Below are 13,836 nucleotides of genomic sequence, written 5' to 3' on the forward strand. Positions count from 1 at the left end.
ATATTTAAACAAAACTATATCTTTTTAAATATTTTTTCAAGATTTAAAATAGCTACAAAAATATTAATAAAACTATTTTTTTGTAATTTTCGTTTTTATATATAAAGATAAAATATGAAGTAATATTTTTTTTGTATTTTTAAAAATTATAATGACTACAAAACTTTAATAGAATTATATTTTTTGTAATTTTCGAATTTATATAAAATACCAAAATAAAGTACAATTTTTGTATTTTTTCAAATTTATGAGAAATACATAAACTAAAATTTATATATGTATTTTTGTGATTTTTTTATTTTTTGCAACGAAATAAAGTAAAAATAGTTAAAATGGCTATATTAGACCTAATTACATATTTATGCTAAAAAAAAGTGTGAAAATCTTCGGGGAGGGTCAAAAATCGCGTGCTTACAAATATTACCACCATGTAAGAAATACACATATAGATTTCAAGGGGGAAAAAGACTCTACCCGGGAAAAAAAAATCAGAAGATATTTTAAAACTTTTAATCTCTTTGTTATATAAAAATAATTTATTTCCTACATAAAATATTTATTTTAGAATGTTGACAAATTAAATTAGGTTCATTTATTATTCTTCATGAAAATGGAAAACTAATTATACTTACTTATAATCTATAGTCGTAATAAATATTGTTTACTAAACCTTCCTCTGAATTAGAAAAATCAATCTTTAAATATATAATTCACTACCATATACCACGTATTTTTTATATTGAGCAAGTTTTTAAATTTGTAATCTCTTTTGTTATAAAAAGTAGCTTACCTTCATTTTTCTACATAAAATATTTGTGTTAGAATCTTGAAAATAAATTAATTATGAAAAAGTTACCATTTATTTTAAAGCTTCATTATTTTTTGTATTCATTATTTGATAATTAATAAAAAAATATTATTATTTCCTTGTAGGTTGATCTTAGGAATGAACTAGATCTCATTTTCAATAATTTAAGTTATTATTTAACTTTTCAAGCTTTTAACATTTAAAAAAAAACTATTTAATTAATATTATTGGATGAAGATCTAAGAAAATTTGTTTAAAGAACAGCTTCCCGAAGACTGGCCTAAGTAGGTGACTGAAGTTTTATGAAAAATTGCATTATTTAGTAGATATATTTGGGGATGTAGCGATGCATCTACCGAATAAGCAATCCGGTAAAATATTTATATCCAGTAGTTTAAGTTTATAATATTTTGATGAAATAACTATTTTGACAAATTGTGACGTAATACAATACTGTCATTGGTCTAATTGATTGTCAAAATTTTGTATTATTTGTATTCCAAAGGGATGTTAGACGAGATACAACAACATGACATATTTATTTTTTATTTCACAAAATATTATAATTATAAATATTATATAACTAATTCAACTATATTCATCATCTTTGTATATTAAGAAGATATTGTTTCAATGTATACAATAATTTATTTATTTATTCTGTATATTTTATACTGATTGATGCGAAACACACGTGCAACGCACATACACTAAAGCTAGTACTATATTAAAAGTACGAAGGTGCTTAGCGAAATATCTTTCGCCTTTTTTACCTTTTGAAAATAGAAGTCCACATTAAACAAATTAGTAATTTAAGTTATGTTTCTAATATTTAGGATTTGAAATCAATTACAATATTCTAATAATTAGAGCTTTGAAATAAAATAAAAAATTACAAATCTGCGCAAACTAATATTATTAGAAGTCTGAAGTGAGTTATGATCATGCCACTTTGACATTCCACATCTAAACTTTCGATCATTTAAATCCACAACATAATAAGAAAAATAGACTTTTAATTACTTTTCATCCACGACAGAACTCCTATTCCTATCATTTTATTGGCAACTTTATTAAGTATTTAATTTAATATATGGTGAAGCTAGCGTCATAGATAAATAACCATTTTAACGTGAAGAGTCATAAATTAATTTAATTATTTCCTTATATTCATTTGTTATTTGTAAGAAATAGAGTTTTGGTGGCAAATAAAATCATATTAGGGTTATAAAATGCACCTGTCTATAAAAGAATTTCACCAATGTACGAAAAAAAAAGAAAAACCTCCTTAAGACCATGCTCGATGTTTTTCAACTTATGTTCTTTTTAAGTTATAATTTTTTTGATAATTTACATAGGTTAAGGTTGCACATAGTTGATTGATGTGAGATTAATGATCTAATTATTTTCTTATTTTTCCATCGGTTTGTTGATTCATGACACAATGATTCATGCCAAAAATGTTTTGCTTCGTGCTGCTAATCTGGTTTTAATCTTCAGAGATCTATTAATATACATATCTTTATTGGTACATCTTTATATATACACATACATCTACCTTTAGGCGTAATGCATAAGGCCAATCAATGAAGTTGATCGTCAAAAGCAACTTCAAAATATTTATCATTGATTATTAAACCCCCTACTTACAATAATCTTAACATAAAATTATATATAAACAAAGTTAATATACTACCAAGGATAATATTAGTTGTGGTAGATCCCTAATAGGGAATATTAGTTTTCTTCCACTCTTTTTTCTCTAATATTACAGAGACGAACCAACAATTTTGCTAAAAGAAATTGTGGAATATGGTTTCTTTCTAACTTCTTTTTATAATATAAGTAAAATTTGAAAGACTTGTATGGACCTTTAATGAGATAGTGTTTTTTTTTTCTTCATTCAGTTGGATATTTTGGGTGCATAATACTTTTCTAACTTATAAAATATAAATTACACAGTATGTAAAGTTGGCAAGTTGCTTCGTTAATGATTAATATCTATAATTCTCTTTAAAAATGATAATTATATAGCTTCTTAGAAAGAAAAGAAAAGGCTAAACAAAGGTGTTTTGGATTATTCAGTTGTTAGTAAGAAATTTATTATATTTTTCGCACAATTTTTACAAAGAATAGAAAACCATAGGCCAATCTCAAAGGAAAGCCTTTATATATTTTCTTCGAATTGAGTTTTATCATATCATGCGAACTTATTTTGTTGACTACTTTTGACATTCTAAAGTATGATAATATGATATGAATTCGGTTTCAGACTTTTATTTGTGATGCAATACTAATTTACTTAGGATAATGTCAATTATTATGAGGAAATCCTAGACTAAAATTATTAACTCTAGGAATCAAGCACGCAATTTTATATATGGGATTTCAATGTAATTGCTATAATTATAAATATCACATAAATAATTTAAATAAATACATCATCTTGAAGATATTTAATTTGTCTACTATGTCAATTAAGTATGTAATAACATTAATTTGCACTGTTTAAAAAAAAATACTGCAAGTATTTTGTTGCAACAACGCTTTATGTTATCACATTTTATTATTCTTGTACATTTTTAATATATTGACGCGATACACACGTGCAACGCACGTACACTAAAACTAGTTATTATAAAAGCACGAATATTAAAACGCTAAATTTTGAGTGACAAAAATATCCCTATAAAGTTAATCGACTTTTATACCCTTTAAAATTTAATTAATTTTTCAAAGATATTATTTTGTGTTGGATAGATTTGTAATTTTGAGACTTCAATCTCAATTAAAATTGTAATAAAGGACTTAGAAAGTGCGTATAATAAGGATTCTAATAAGACACAATATCACATGAAATTAATGTGCGTAAATTTTGCATAGCATTACAGATTCATGTGTTGCTTTCTTTCTTCTTCTTCTTCTTCTTCTTCTTCTTCTTCTTCTTCTTCTTCTTCTTCTTCTTCTTCTTCTTCTTCTTCTTCTTCTTCTTCTTCTTCTTCTTCTTCTTCTTCTTCTTCTTCTTCTTTTTCTCATTTATGAAAATATTAGGTATTATAGATTCATGTGTGAGCGAAAGTGGAAACTAAAGAAACCCTTTTATTTTATTTTCAGACAGAAGCAAATTATCATTGTAGATAATATATAAGTCCATGAAAATTTTTACAGCCAGGGAAAATTGGTACCAAGGAGTTGTTTGAATAAGAACTTTGGTAATGTTATCACTTCAGCAGGATTCCAGTGCTTCTTTCTCTATTGTAGGTTGGTTTGATTTTTCTTCGGAATTTTTTTTTCCAATTGAATGGTGTACTATTATTTTTTTTTTCTGGTTGAAAGGATAGTTATATTATATATAATCAAGTTCGTACAAGAGATTGGTTAAGGAGATGTACTATTATTATTTATATCTGTGTGACTACTGATTTTCTGTGCAGAACTCTAGAATAGATGATTATTTATCGACAGACAATGCACAAACATATCAATATGGAAAAAGATGTTAGTTATGTGTTTAATCTATTAATTTCTGTCATATTTCTGTATGTTTGATTCGCTACAAAAATATTGACATGTTTTTATATATATATTCACTTAAGAATATATCTTCAAGAATTGCTTCTTTTGGAATGAAAATTTTGTTTAAAATTTTGAAGAACTTAGATTTGAAACCCAAACTTATCTTTAGAAAACACATAAAGAAGTTTTCCCGAAAACAAAAGGATAGATTTAATTGATTATATGTTTTAATAGATAACTAACAGTTGGACACAATTTAAGGAAGATCCATGTCCGTTATGAAAACTTTTAGCTTAATTACATATTCTCAATATGAACAGGAATGTGTTGTACGTGAGCATTAATTATTTTTTCCCTCGGCTAATCAACTTTTTAAGTTAATTTAAATATGAAGGCGGATCGTTGTAAGCACTCTAGGATTTAGTCCGTACGCTATAAAAAGTTTGGTCAGCGTTTTGTATACCGAAGGTAATTCACTTACAAATAAAATTATTTCTGGAGTTTTCGAACGTCTATAATATTCACGTAACTTTTGAGTGTTTTATTTTATGTACCTTAATCATTAAAGCTCAAATAAATTCAAGTAAATCATTTAATTGCAAAAATATATACTCATATATATTAAGTACTATTTTAAGTGATTTTACAACTTTAGTTGCGTAAACGGTGCGATTCCAGAATGTTTAGTTTTATTTTGTCCATTGATTCTGCCAAAATATTATTATTGAGTTGGTTGATTTATTCATTTTTTTTAGAAACTGATTACTGCTCTTCGTACAATTTACTTACCAATAGTTTTAGAATATCTATGCAACTGAAAATTTATTACTTTCGGTATGTGTTTTACAATATTGGATATATGATTTTCGTGCATCGCACGAACACAAAGACTAGTATACTATATTAAAAACACAAATGTCCTTAGTGAAATATCGTTCACCTTTTTTGCCCTTTAAAAATAGATTTTAAATTGGACAAATTGTAATTGTAATTTACTTATATTCCTAACTTAAGACTTTAAAAATGAACTAATTTTTATTTATTAAATTCTTAATTATTTGAACTAGGTAGAAACTCTTAAAATTTAGGAATCTAAAAAGGAGTTCAATTTTACTCATATAACTTTTTTCCATATTTAAATTGTGTAAGAATTTTCCTTAAATGTTTCCAAGTTTATAACACGTTCGAAATTTTGTCTTCATTTTAATTTTGTAATACTTGTCACACCTCCCTTTTTACCTACCCCGAAAAGGGTATAAGGGAGTTTTTTTTCCAATTTAAAGTGACAATCGAAACAGGATTATTTATCTAAGAATCAGAGTCGCCACTTGGGATAATTTATGGTGTCCCAAGTCATCGGTTCAAATCCCAAATCGAGGAAAAATTTGACTATGTATTACAGTCCGCGAACCAGAAATCCGGGTAAGGAATTCTGTTAACTTGGGAGAAGGTGTTAGGCATTCCTGAATTCAGTGGTTTTAGCACGGTCGCTCAACTGTTATTATTGGCCTATTTATCTGATTTTTAGAACACTTTCAAACCTATGTGCGTTTTTACCTGCTTTTATTTAATTTTAGGTAGATTTCAACGTTACACAAAGCACATCTTTGGATCACGCCACATGAAATGCACCCACGATCCGTGACATATTTTGTTTAAACTTGTTAGAATTTGGATTTGGGTCACATGAAATGCACACCCGGCAGTTTAGGAAGGTAAGTTATTAAAGTAACGCGCCTAAAGCAACTACGCGTTTGCAACTTTGCGAGGGCCATGAAAATTGCTAAATGGCGCGCCTCGAATTCTAAGGATCAACACAAGTTAATTAAATGAGGGCCATGCAATGGTCATTTTTGTTGGGCATGGCGCACCTCAGTTCTAAATTAAAGAGGCATTCAAACTAAACTTTGGAGGGCCATAAGCTATTTTGCGTTATTTAGTATGGCTAACCTCATTCTAAAAAAACATTAATTGTTTAAATAAAGTTGCAGGATTCCTAATTACTCAAATATTGCCTAATGGATTTGTTGAAGGCCAAAAGAAAGTACTACTTCATTTTAAAGAAAAACTCAAGCCCAATCAACGAGCCCAGTCCGATGGGTCATGTGCAAATAGAACATTCTGATATACACATGTCGAACCTCCACAACAACTGAAAGCAGTCAGATTTTTAACGTGCCAAATTAACATTAAACCAAAAGCCATTGCAAACTTTGGGGCTCGAAGTAGGCCCGTCATGATGAAGGTCGACAAAACCAAAACAGCTCAAAGCTATTCGTACTTGAGAATGCTTTCGCCACTTGGGCTGGCTTTAAGCCCAGATTTTACTAACTAATAATTAATTTAGATTAAAAGCTAAGTGGGATTAAACCTACAATTATTCCCGACTTTTAGCTAAGGGACACAAATTGCCTAATTAACTTCCATATTTACAATTGTCTTAACATAGAATAATTGACCAAATGTTCCCAAATCAAACCATCACTAATCAATTATGGCTCATGAGTAAACATGCTGGAACTATGGACATCACTCCTTTAAATAACTTCACAAGAACAGTCATACAAATTTCAAATTCATTCAAACCTTGGCTTAATCCATGTACATGATAAATGGAGACTTGTAAAGGGTCCTAATGAACAAACATGATCTCAAACCTTAGGCTCATGGGCAAATATGCTTATAAAACAACATCAACACACGTACAAGCCAAACACCTAACATTTTAATGGATTCAGATAAACATTAGAACCAAAACCTTACTGATTTTTGATAGAAACTTAAGCAAAAAATCTGTGATCCAGAGCACAAATCAAAATAAACTGAATAATTGAGGCCTACAGTTCATTTGCCATACAAACAATCCACAAACCTGCTCCTACACCTTCTAAACATGTTATTTAATGTTGAAACTAAACAATTGGCTAAAACACAAACCCCATTTTATAATACCAGTACCAGCTCGTTTAATATCTACCATTACCAATCTACTACATGGTATTTAAACAGTAAGGAAAAAAAACAAAGAGAAACTATGGCAAATACAACCTATATTCCATCTGATTCCACTTGATTCTCATAACCAGCATTCAATCAGTATTTCTGGACTAAGAAAATACCTGGAAATAAAAGTAAAGGGGATAAGATCAGCAGTAACAACAACATTATCCAGCAGCAGAAAGAAACCACAGAAGAAAAACAGCTTTAAACCAAAGACTGATGCTCAAAAATCAAAAATCCACAACTAGAACTTCAAACCAAGCTTTTAAACCACCAATTTCAAATCATTTGAGCCCAGATAAGTTAGAAACTATTTCAGTAATTAGAAACTGAAGAGATCACAGAAGGAATTCAATCAAACAGTGAAAAACAACCGTTTGTATTTTTGGATTTTTATCTCCTAGGTCTCTCTCTTATTCTGTCCTCCCTCTTAAACTTGTATATCTCTGTTTCTTTTTCTTTGGAATCCATATTCTGTCCCTTCCCCTTCAGTCTTTTCCTAAGCAAGCTTTATATAGGATCTCTTAAGGCAACCTAAAATCAATTCCCTATTCACAAATGCCCCTTCCCCAATTTCTTAATTGATTCCACTCAATTCTTTGCTCTTTATTTTATTCAATAATGCACTCCTAAACCTTACCACTATTAGAAGCTTCTTAATTAGTTAGGTAAGGTTCACACAACCTAAATAATCCCTAGGCTACCCTTACAACCCATGTTAATTACTCAAACCTAACAAACGAGTCAAATTGACCCAAAGTCCTTGAGCTACTGTCTGTGATCCAAACTAATTTCTGCGATCATATGGAAGGCAGAAAACAAAATCGACTACTTAAATGGATTCAACATACGACTGATTAATAACAACTACTATATGATTGATTAATATCAACAAACAAACATGAAATTAGTTAGGTTATTAAAACAAACGACCTAATTAGATGAACTTAGTCAGCGGACCAATAAGAATCATAGAACAACTTTCACAAAAAGAAACAAAGGGGACAACGAGCAGAGAACAGTTTGAACTCAACAGATTGGTCGAGTTTTCAAAGGGAGTAAAAAAATCTAACTAAAGAAAGGGAGAGGAAAGGAGATGAAATGGATTAAAAGAATGAAAACACTTACCATTTCAGAAATCAACAACCTGCTGTAGACCTTGATTTAACGAGACTGATATTACACATTTGTTCTTTGTCAAGAACAACTGAGCAACATTAGTCTTCGTCGAATCTAATCTTCAAAACTTTGACAGAAACAGCATCATATGACCATGCATGCCACTAGGTTTTATTGAGGATGTCACACCTTCTTTTTTACCTACACCCCCGGAAGGGGTATAAATACAAGGGAGTTTTTTCAATTAAAGGACAATCAAAATGGGATTATTTCATTTAAAGATTCAGAGTCGCCACTTGGGAGATTTATGGTGTCCCAAGTCACCGGTTCCAATCCCGAATCGAGGAAAAGATTGACTCTGTCTAACAGTCTGCGAACCAGAAATCCAGGTAAGGAATTCTGTTAACCTGGGAGAAGGTGTTAGGCACTCCCGAGCTCCATGGTTCTAGCACGGTCGCTCAACTGTTATATTCGGCTTAATTATTTGATTTTAAAAAATTATGAACCTATATGCCAATTTTAACTTTAATCGCTTTTATTTATTCTTTAAAGAAAATTGCAACGTTGTTAAAACACGTCTCGAACCACGTCACATAAATGCACCCGTGATTTTGGCATATTTTAACATCGTTGAGATTTGGATTTGGGTCACATAAATGCGCACCCGAGTTTAGGAAGGTAAATTATTAAAATAACGCGCCTAAGACAACTACGCGTTTGCAACTTTGCGAGGGCCATGAAAAATTCGCTAAATGGCGTGCCTCGATTTCTAAGGATTGTCCTCAACTAAATCAAGCTAAAAAAGTTCATATTTAAAACTAATTTGATGTTTCAATAAGGCTATTAATTATACACATGCTTAGGGTGATACACTAGGCGTTATCCAACTCTATCTAGATAATGAAAACTTCTGAAACTATAATAACTTAAAATGAGGTAAAGCTATAAGACCAAAACAGATAATAACTCCATCTTAGTACATCTCTTTTAGTCAGCCAGAGATGTCCTAGAGACTCACGATTTTCCCAGTTGCTTCAGGGATCAATTTTGGCCAAAATTTCGTTTTCTCCACAAGATAGTATTGAGCAACTTTCGATTTCCTTCTTTGGAGTACTAATCATGGCAGTGTTGCTCCAATGAGATGACAAACAAACAATTTCAATTACATTTGCATTTTTCATAATGTTTCCCAAGTAAGACCACAATTCCATGGAATCAAAATGACAGATGTACGCCTACTCCAATTAAAATAAGTGAACTGGCATGCTGGAAAATTCAACAATAGGTTACTGTTAATAGTATATAAAGATAACATCACAAACAAAAGCGCTTCTAATGAAAAATTAACCCGAGCATGATGATGAGAAAGGTCACTGATCAGCGACGTTCACTTAAGTCAGATTGTCTGCTGACCAGCGAATCTGTTGGGGTGAGGAACATACAAGAGTGTGAGGGTAAACAACTCAAAGCTGTTCAGCAAATGGCTGAAGATAAACTTATCTTACACAACTAGCAGTCAAAGTTAAAACCTCAATTAGATACTAAACTATCCAGCAACCAAACCAATGAGAGCCAAGAGTGCAGAATTTGCACCCAAAAGACTACGCATCTGCTGCTCAAACAACGCAAAACAGGGCAGATTTTCAGCAGGGATAACAGTCTGGACAAATGTCCAAAATACTGCACGTTATCGGCTTGAATTACTGCTTAAATCGACCTCTTCAGCAACTCGAAAGAGCAGAATTCTTATAGCAGGAACAAAGCAGATAAATTTTCGAGCTAGAGCAAAAAACAGAGCAAAACTGAACATATACAATTCACAAAACAATTTATCTTCAACAACACTTTAGACCATGATCAAATAAGAATGAATCGTCGAGCATCATACCAAATTCACAAGTTCCTGTAGGCAACAGAGAATCCTACTGCTCGTACCATTTAACATGAAGAAACCAAGAAAAACCAACACGGGTCTAACTCAATACAACACGAACCAATGCAGCTTTGCGCCGAGCTTTAAGACTCGATGAATCAAGACTAAAGTAGAAACGAGAAACTATTTTCCAATTCCCAGAACTTCAAGGTTGAGCTCAACTCACACAACTGGACCTCAGCCTCTAGTTTTAAGTCTAAACAATGTCAAACAAACAGACGCGAACCAAGTTCTCAGCCACATCACATCAAAGAAAATCAACATAGCTCAACAGACTTTACACAAAAAAAATAAAATTCTCAGCTAGTCACAAATCAATAAGAAACTAAACTCGAATTCACTGATTCGATCCCACAAAAACTTAAATGACAACAACAAAGAGATGCAAACTCAGAAATTCCATAGCTCAAGAACAGCTAAAACCAGAGTTATATGTGAGAAAGAAAACCAAACCTGAAGTTACGAACTTCTTTTAACAATTACAGCCTTAATAATACACCTCTTGCCTTCGAATACTAGCGAAGTTCAGCAGCAAATCAACAGAACAACCATAGAAATCCAAGCCTGAACTTCAACTTTTATCTCCTTGAAACTCAAATCCGGATTCAGGAAAATAGAAAAATTTGTACCTATACTTCTCTTAAACCTTTAAGGACTCTTCAAAGAAGAATATCAACCCCGAAAACCATCAGTTCAACAAGCTTTTTAACCCTTTTTTTTCAGAAAATTCTTTTGAGTCCCCCCCTCACAAAATCGGATAAGGCTTATTTTGAAGACCAATCCTTGATGAATGTGGGGCTCGGATTGAGTGAAATCAATCCAATGCCTCACACTCCTCCAACATCTCATCTCCAGAGCCTTCCAATCGTGCGATAAAACTCGAATTCGAGCGAGTGAGAGGAGAGGGGAATCTTTGGTGTTAGAAACTGTTAGAAATGGTGATAAGGAGAGAGGGGGAACGTGTGAGGTGTGATTTGGGATTCACTCGCCCGAATTTGGACTGAATTTGGGGCTTGGTTCGAGTGATTTTGGAGAAGAAGAACAGTAGGCATCGGTTTGGGACTTAGGGCTCGTTCGCTTGTTTCATTTGGGTTTAATCCATTATTTGGGGAGCGGGTCGGGTTGCAGATGGGTTGGCCGGGCGGGTTTGGCGTAATTGGGCTGGGGTGAAGGATTTCAATTTGGGCTTGGACAAGAAAATTGGAGAATGGGTCCAATTGGTATTGCTCTTCCTTTTATTTTCACATATTTTCAATTTTTCCAAAAGTTCTCTTTGTTTTTTTTTCAAGATTAAATAAAAATCTAAATTAATTCCTAGAACTTAATTCACCTAACAAACACAAATTAAACCTAAATGATAATTGTCACAATTAAAAAAAAAAAATTAAAGGGAAATCTACTTAAAATCAAAGTTAAAATTTAAAATGCAAATTAAACTATTTTTGTGTAATTTTCCTTTTATAAACAACCTAATTGCTTAATTAGCCCTAAAATATTAAATTAAATCCTAAATGCAAACACACATATATTTTTGTATTTTTCATTAATTAAAATGCGCAGACAAAAAGAATGCAAACAATTAAAAAAATGCTACAAAAATCTACAAAATTTGCAAATAATGTAAGAAATTATTTTGTTTTGAATTTGTGGGAGTAATTCATATAAGGCAAAAATCACGTGCTCACAGCTGCTTTCTTTTCCCGGAAACACGAAGAGTTTTCGTGCAAAGATAAAGTGAGCGGATACGAGCGATATTTGCCCGTTTGAATACTCTGTGGGAAGCATTTTTGAAAGAGTTGACCGCACCTTACTTCCGAGGTTTCCTACATATCCTTGGCTATAAAGGAATCAGGTTAGTGTAGTTCGGGAATGTTTGGTAGCTGGGACTACCAAGAAGCTGTGATTTCACTGTTGCTGCTGCTGTTGCTACTGTTGTTGCTACTGCTTGCTGAACCTCCTTATGACACCATGTCAACATAAAACAAAAAGCTAGACTAGGCTATGATCTATGGATTACAAAAGTCCTATCTATATCTTCAAACTTGCTCTTGTGTTTCTTGTTGCCTTGTTGTCCTCCATTCTCTCGGAGACATCCATTTTTTGCCACCTTGAATTGTAAACTGAGATGTTTTCCCCTTCTTCAGGTGGGTGTCTGACTGCTGAACTTGATATGTATTCCCATGCTATCCAGGTGGGCTCCTGACTTCAAAACGTGAATGTATTCCCATTCTATCCAGGCGGGCTCCTGACTTCAAAACGTGAATGTATTCCCATGCTATCCAGGCGGGCTCCTGACTGTTGACTTGAAATGTACTCCCTGCTCTCCAGGCGGGCTCCTGACTGCTGACTTGAACTGTATTCCATGTGCGTGTTGGGTAATCCGAACTAGACGCGGGCATAGTTTGGGCAAACCCAAAATCGAAATTAAAATCCGAATAATCTCTAGGAGGGCTCTGACTACAACATAGACAAAACAAAGAATTTGAAAGCTAAAATTTAAATTGTACTCCCTTGTTCTCCAGGCGGGCTCCTGACTGCTGCATTTGAAAGTATTCCCTGCTCTCCAGGCGGGCTCCTGACTTCTGACTTGAAATGTATTCCCTACTCTCCAGGCGGGCTCCTGACTTCAAAAATAGACAAAACAAAGAATTTTAAAGCTAAAACTTAAATTGTACTCCCTTGTTCTCCAGGCGGGCTCCTGACTGTTGCATTTGAAAGTATTCTCTACTCTCCAGGCGGGCCTAACTTCTGACTTGAAATGTATTCCCTGCTCTCTAGGCGGGCTCCTGACTTCAAAAATAGACAAAACAAAGAATTTGAAAGCTAAAACTTAAATTATACTCCCTTTTTCTCCAGGCGGGCTCCTGACTGCTGCATTTGAAAGTATTCCCTGCTCTCCAGGCGGGTACCTGATTTCAACAAAATAAACAAAAACAAAGAAAATTTTCTGCCCAAATTTGGTAACTGGGCACATATGTGAGTGTTAAACTGAATCATATTACCAAATATTACTAAGAATTTGAAAGCTAAGTCCCATTATGAAGGGGGGTCCTGACAACTCTTAACTAAACGACAATTTTAAATCTAAGTTATATCTTTTACAGGTGTGACTTCTGCTAAATCTTGCTATCTAAGAGAATCTTTAAACTACTCCCCATTATCCAGGAAGGTCCTGAAAATCAAAGGTCAATTTTATCTTAAAGGTGACAGCTTTCATGTCTGAATTATACTACCTTACAATAGAGTTTACGCTAAATGTTGGTATCTAATCGAAATCTTAAGCTAAGTCCCATTATTCAGGAGGGTCCTGAAAACTCCTAATTGAATCCTATCTCGAACATGCAAACTTCTAAGCCAACTTATATTTCTTTGGGATACATTTATGCTAGATTATGCTATTTCTGAACTTTAAACTAGGTCCCATTTTCCAGGAGGGTCCTGAAAATAAAAAAATCAAAAC

At 32.5% G+C, this 13,836-nt stretch overlaps 1 long non-coding RNA gene across 1 annotated transcript; it reads right to left on the minus strand.

Moving 5' to 3' along the window:
- Nucleotides 1-7,249: 7,249 nt before the first annotated feature.
- Nucleotides 7,250-11,283, minus strand: LOC142176459 (uncharacterized). Its single transcript, XR_012705083.1, has 2 exons — nucleotides 10,830-11,283; nucleotides 7,250-7,443 (listed from the first exon to the last, which is right to left on the minus strand). It is a non-coding gene; the product is annotated as an uncharacterized LOC142176459 (long non-coding RNA).
- Between the last annotated feature and the right edge of the window lie 2,553 nt (nucleotides 11,284-13,836).

This window comes from Nicotiana tabacum, chromosome 22 (genome assembly GCF_000715075.1).
Source record: "Nicotiana tabacum cultivar K326 chromosome 22, ASM71507v2, whole genome shotgun sequence".
NCBI lineage: Eukaryota > Viridiplantae > Streptophyta > Magnoliopsida > Solanales > Solanaceae > Nicotiana > Nicotiana tabacum.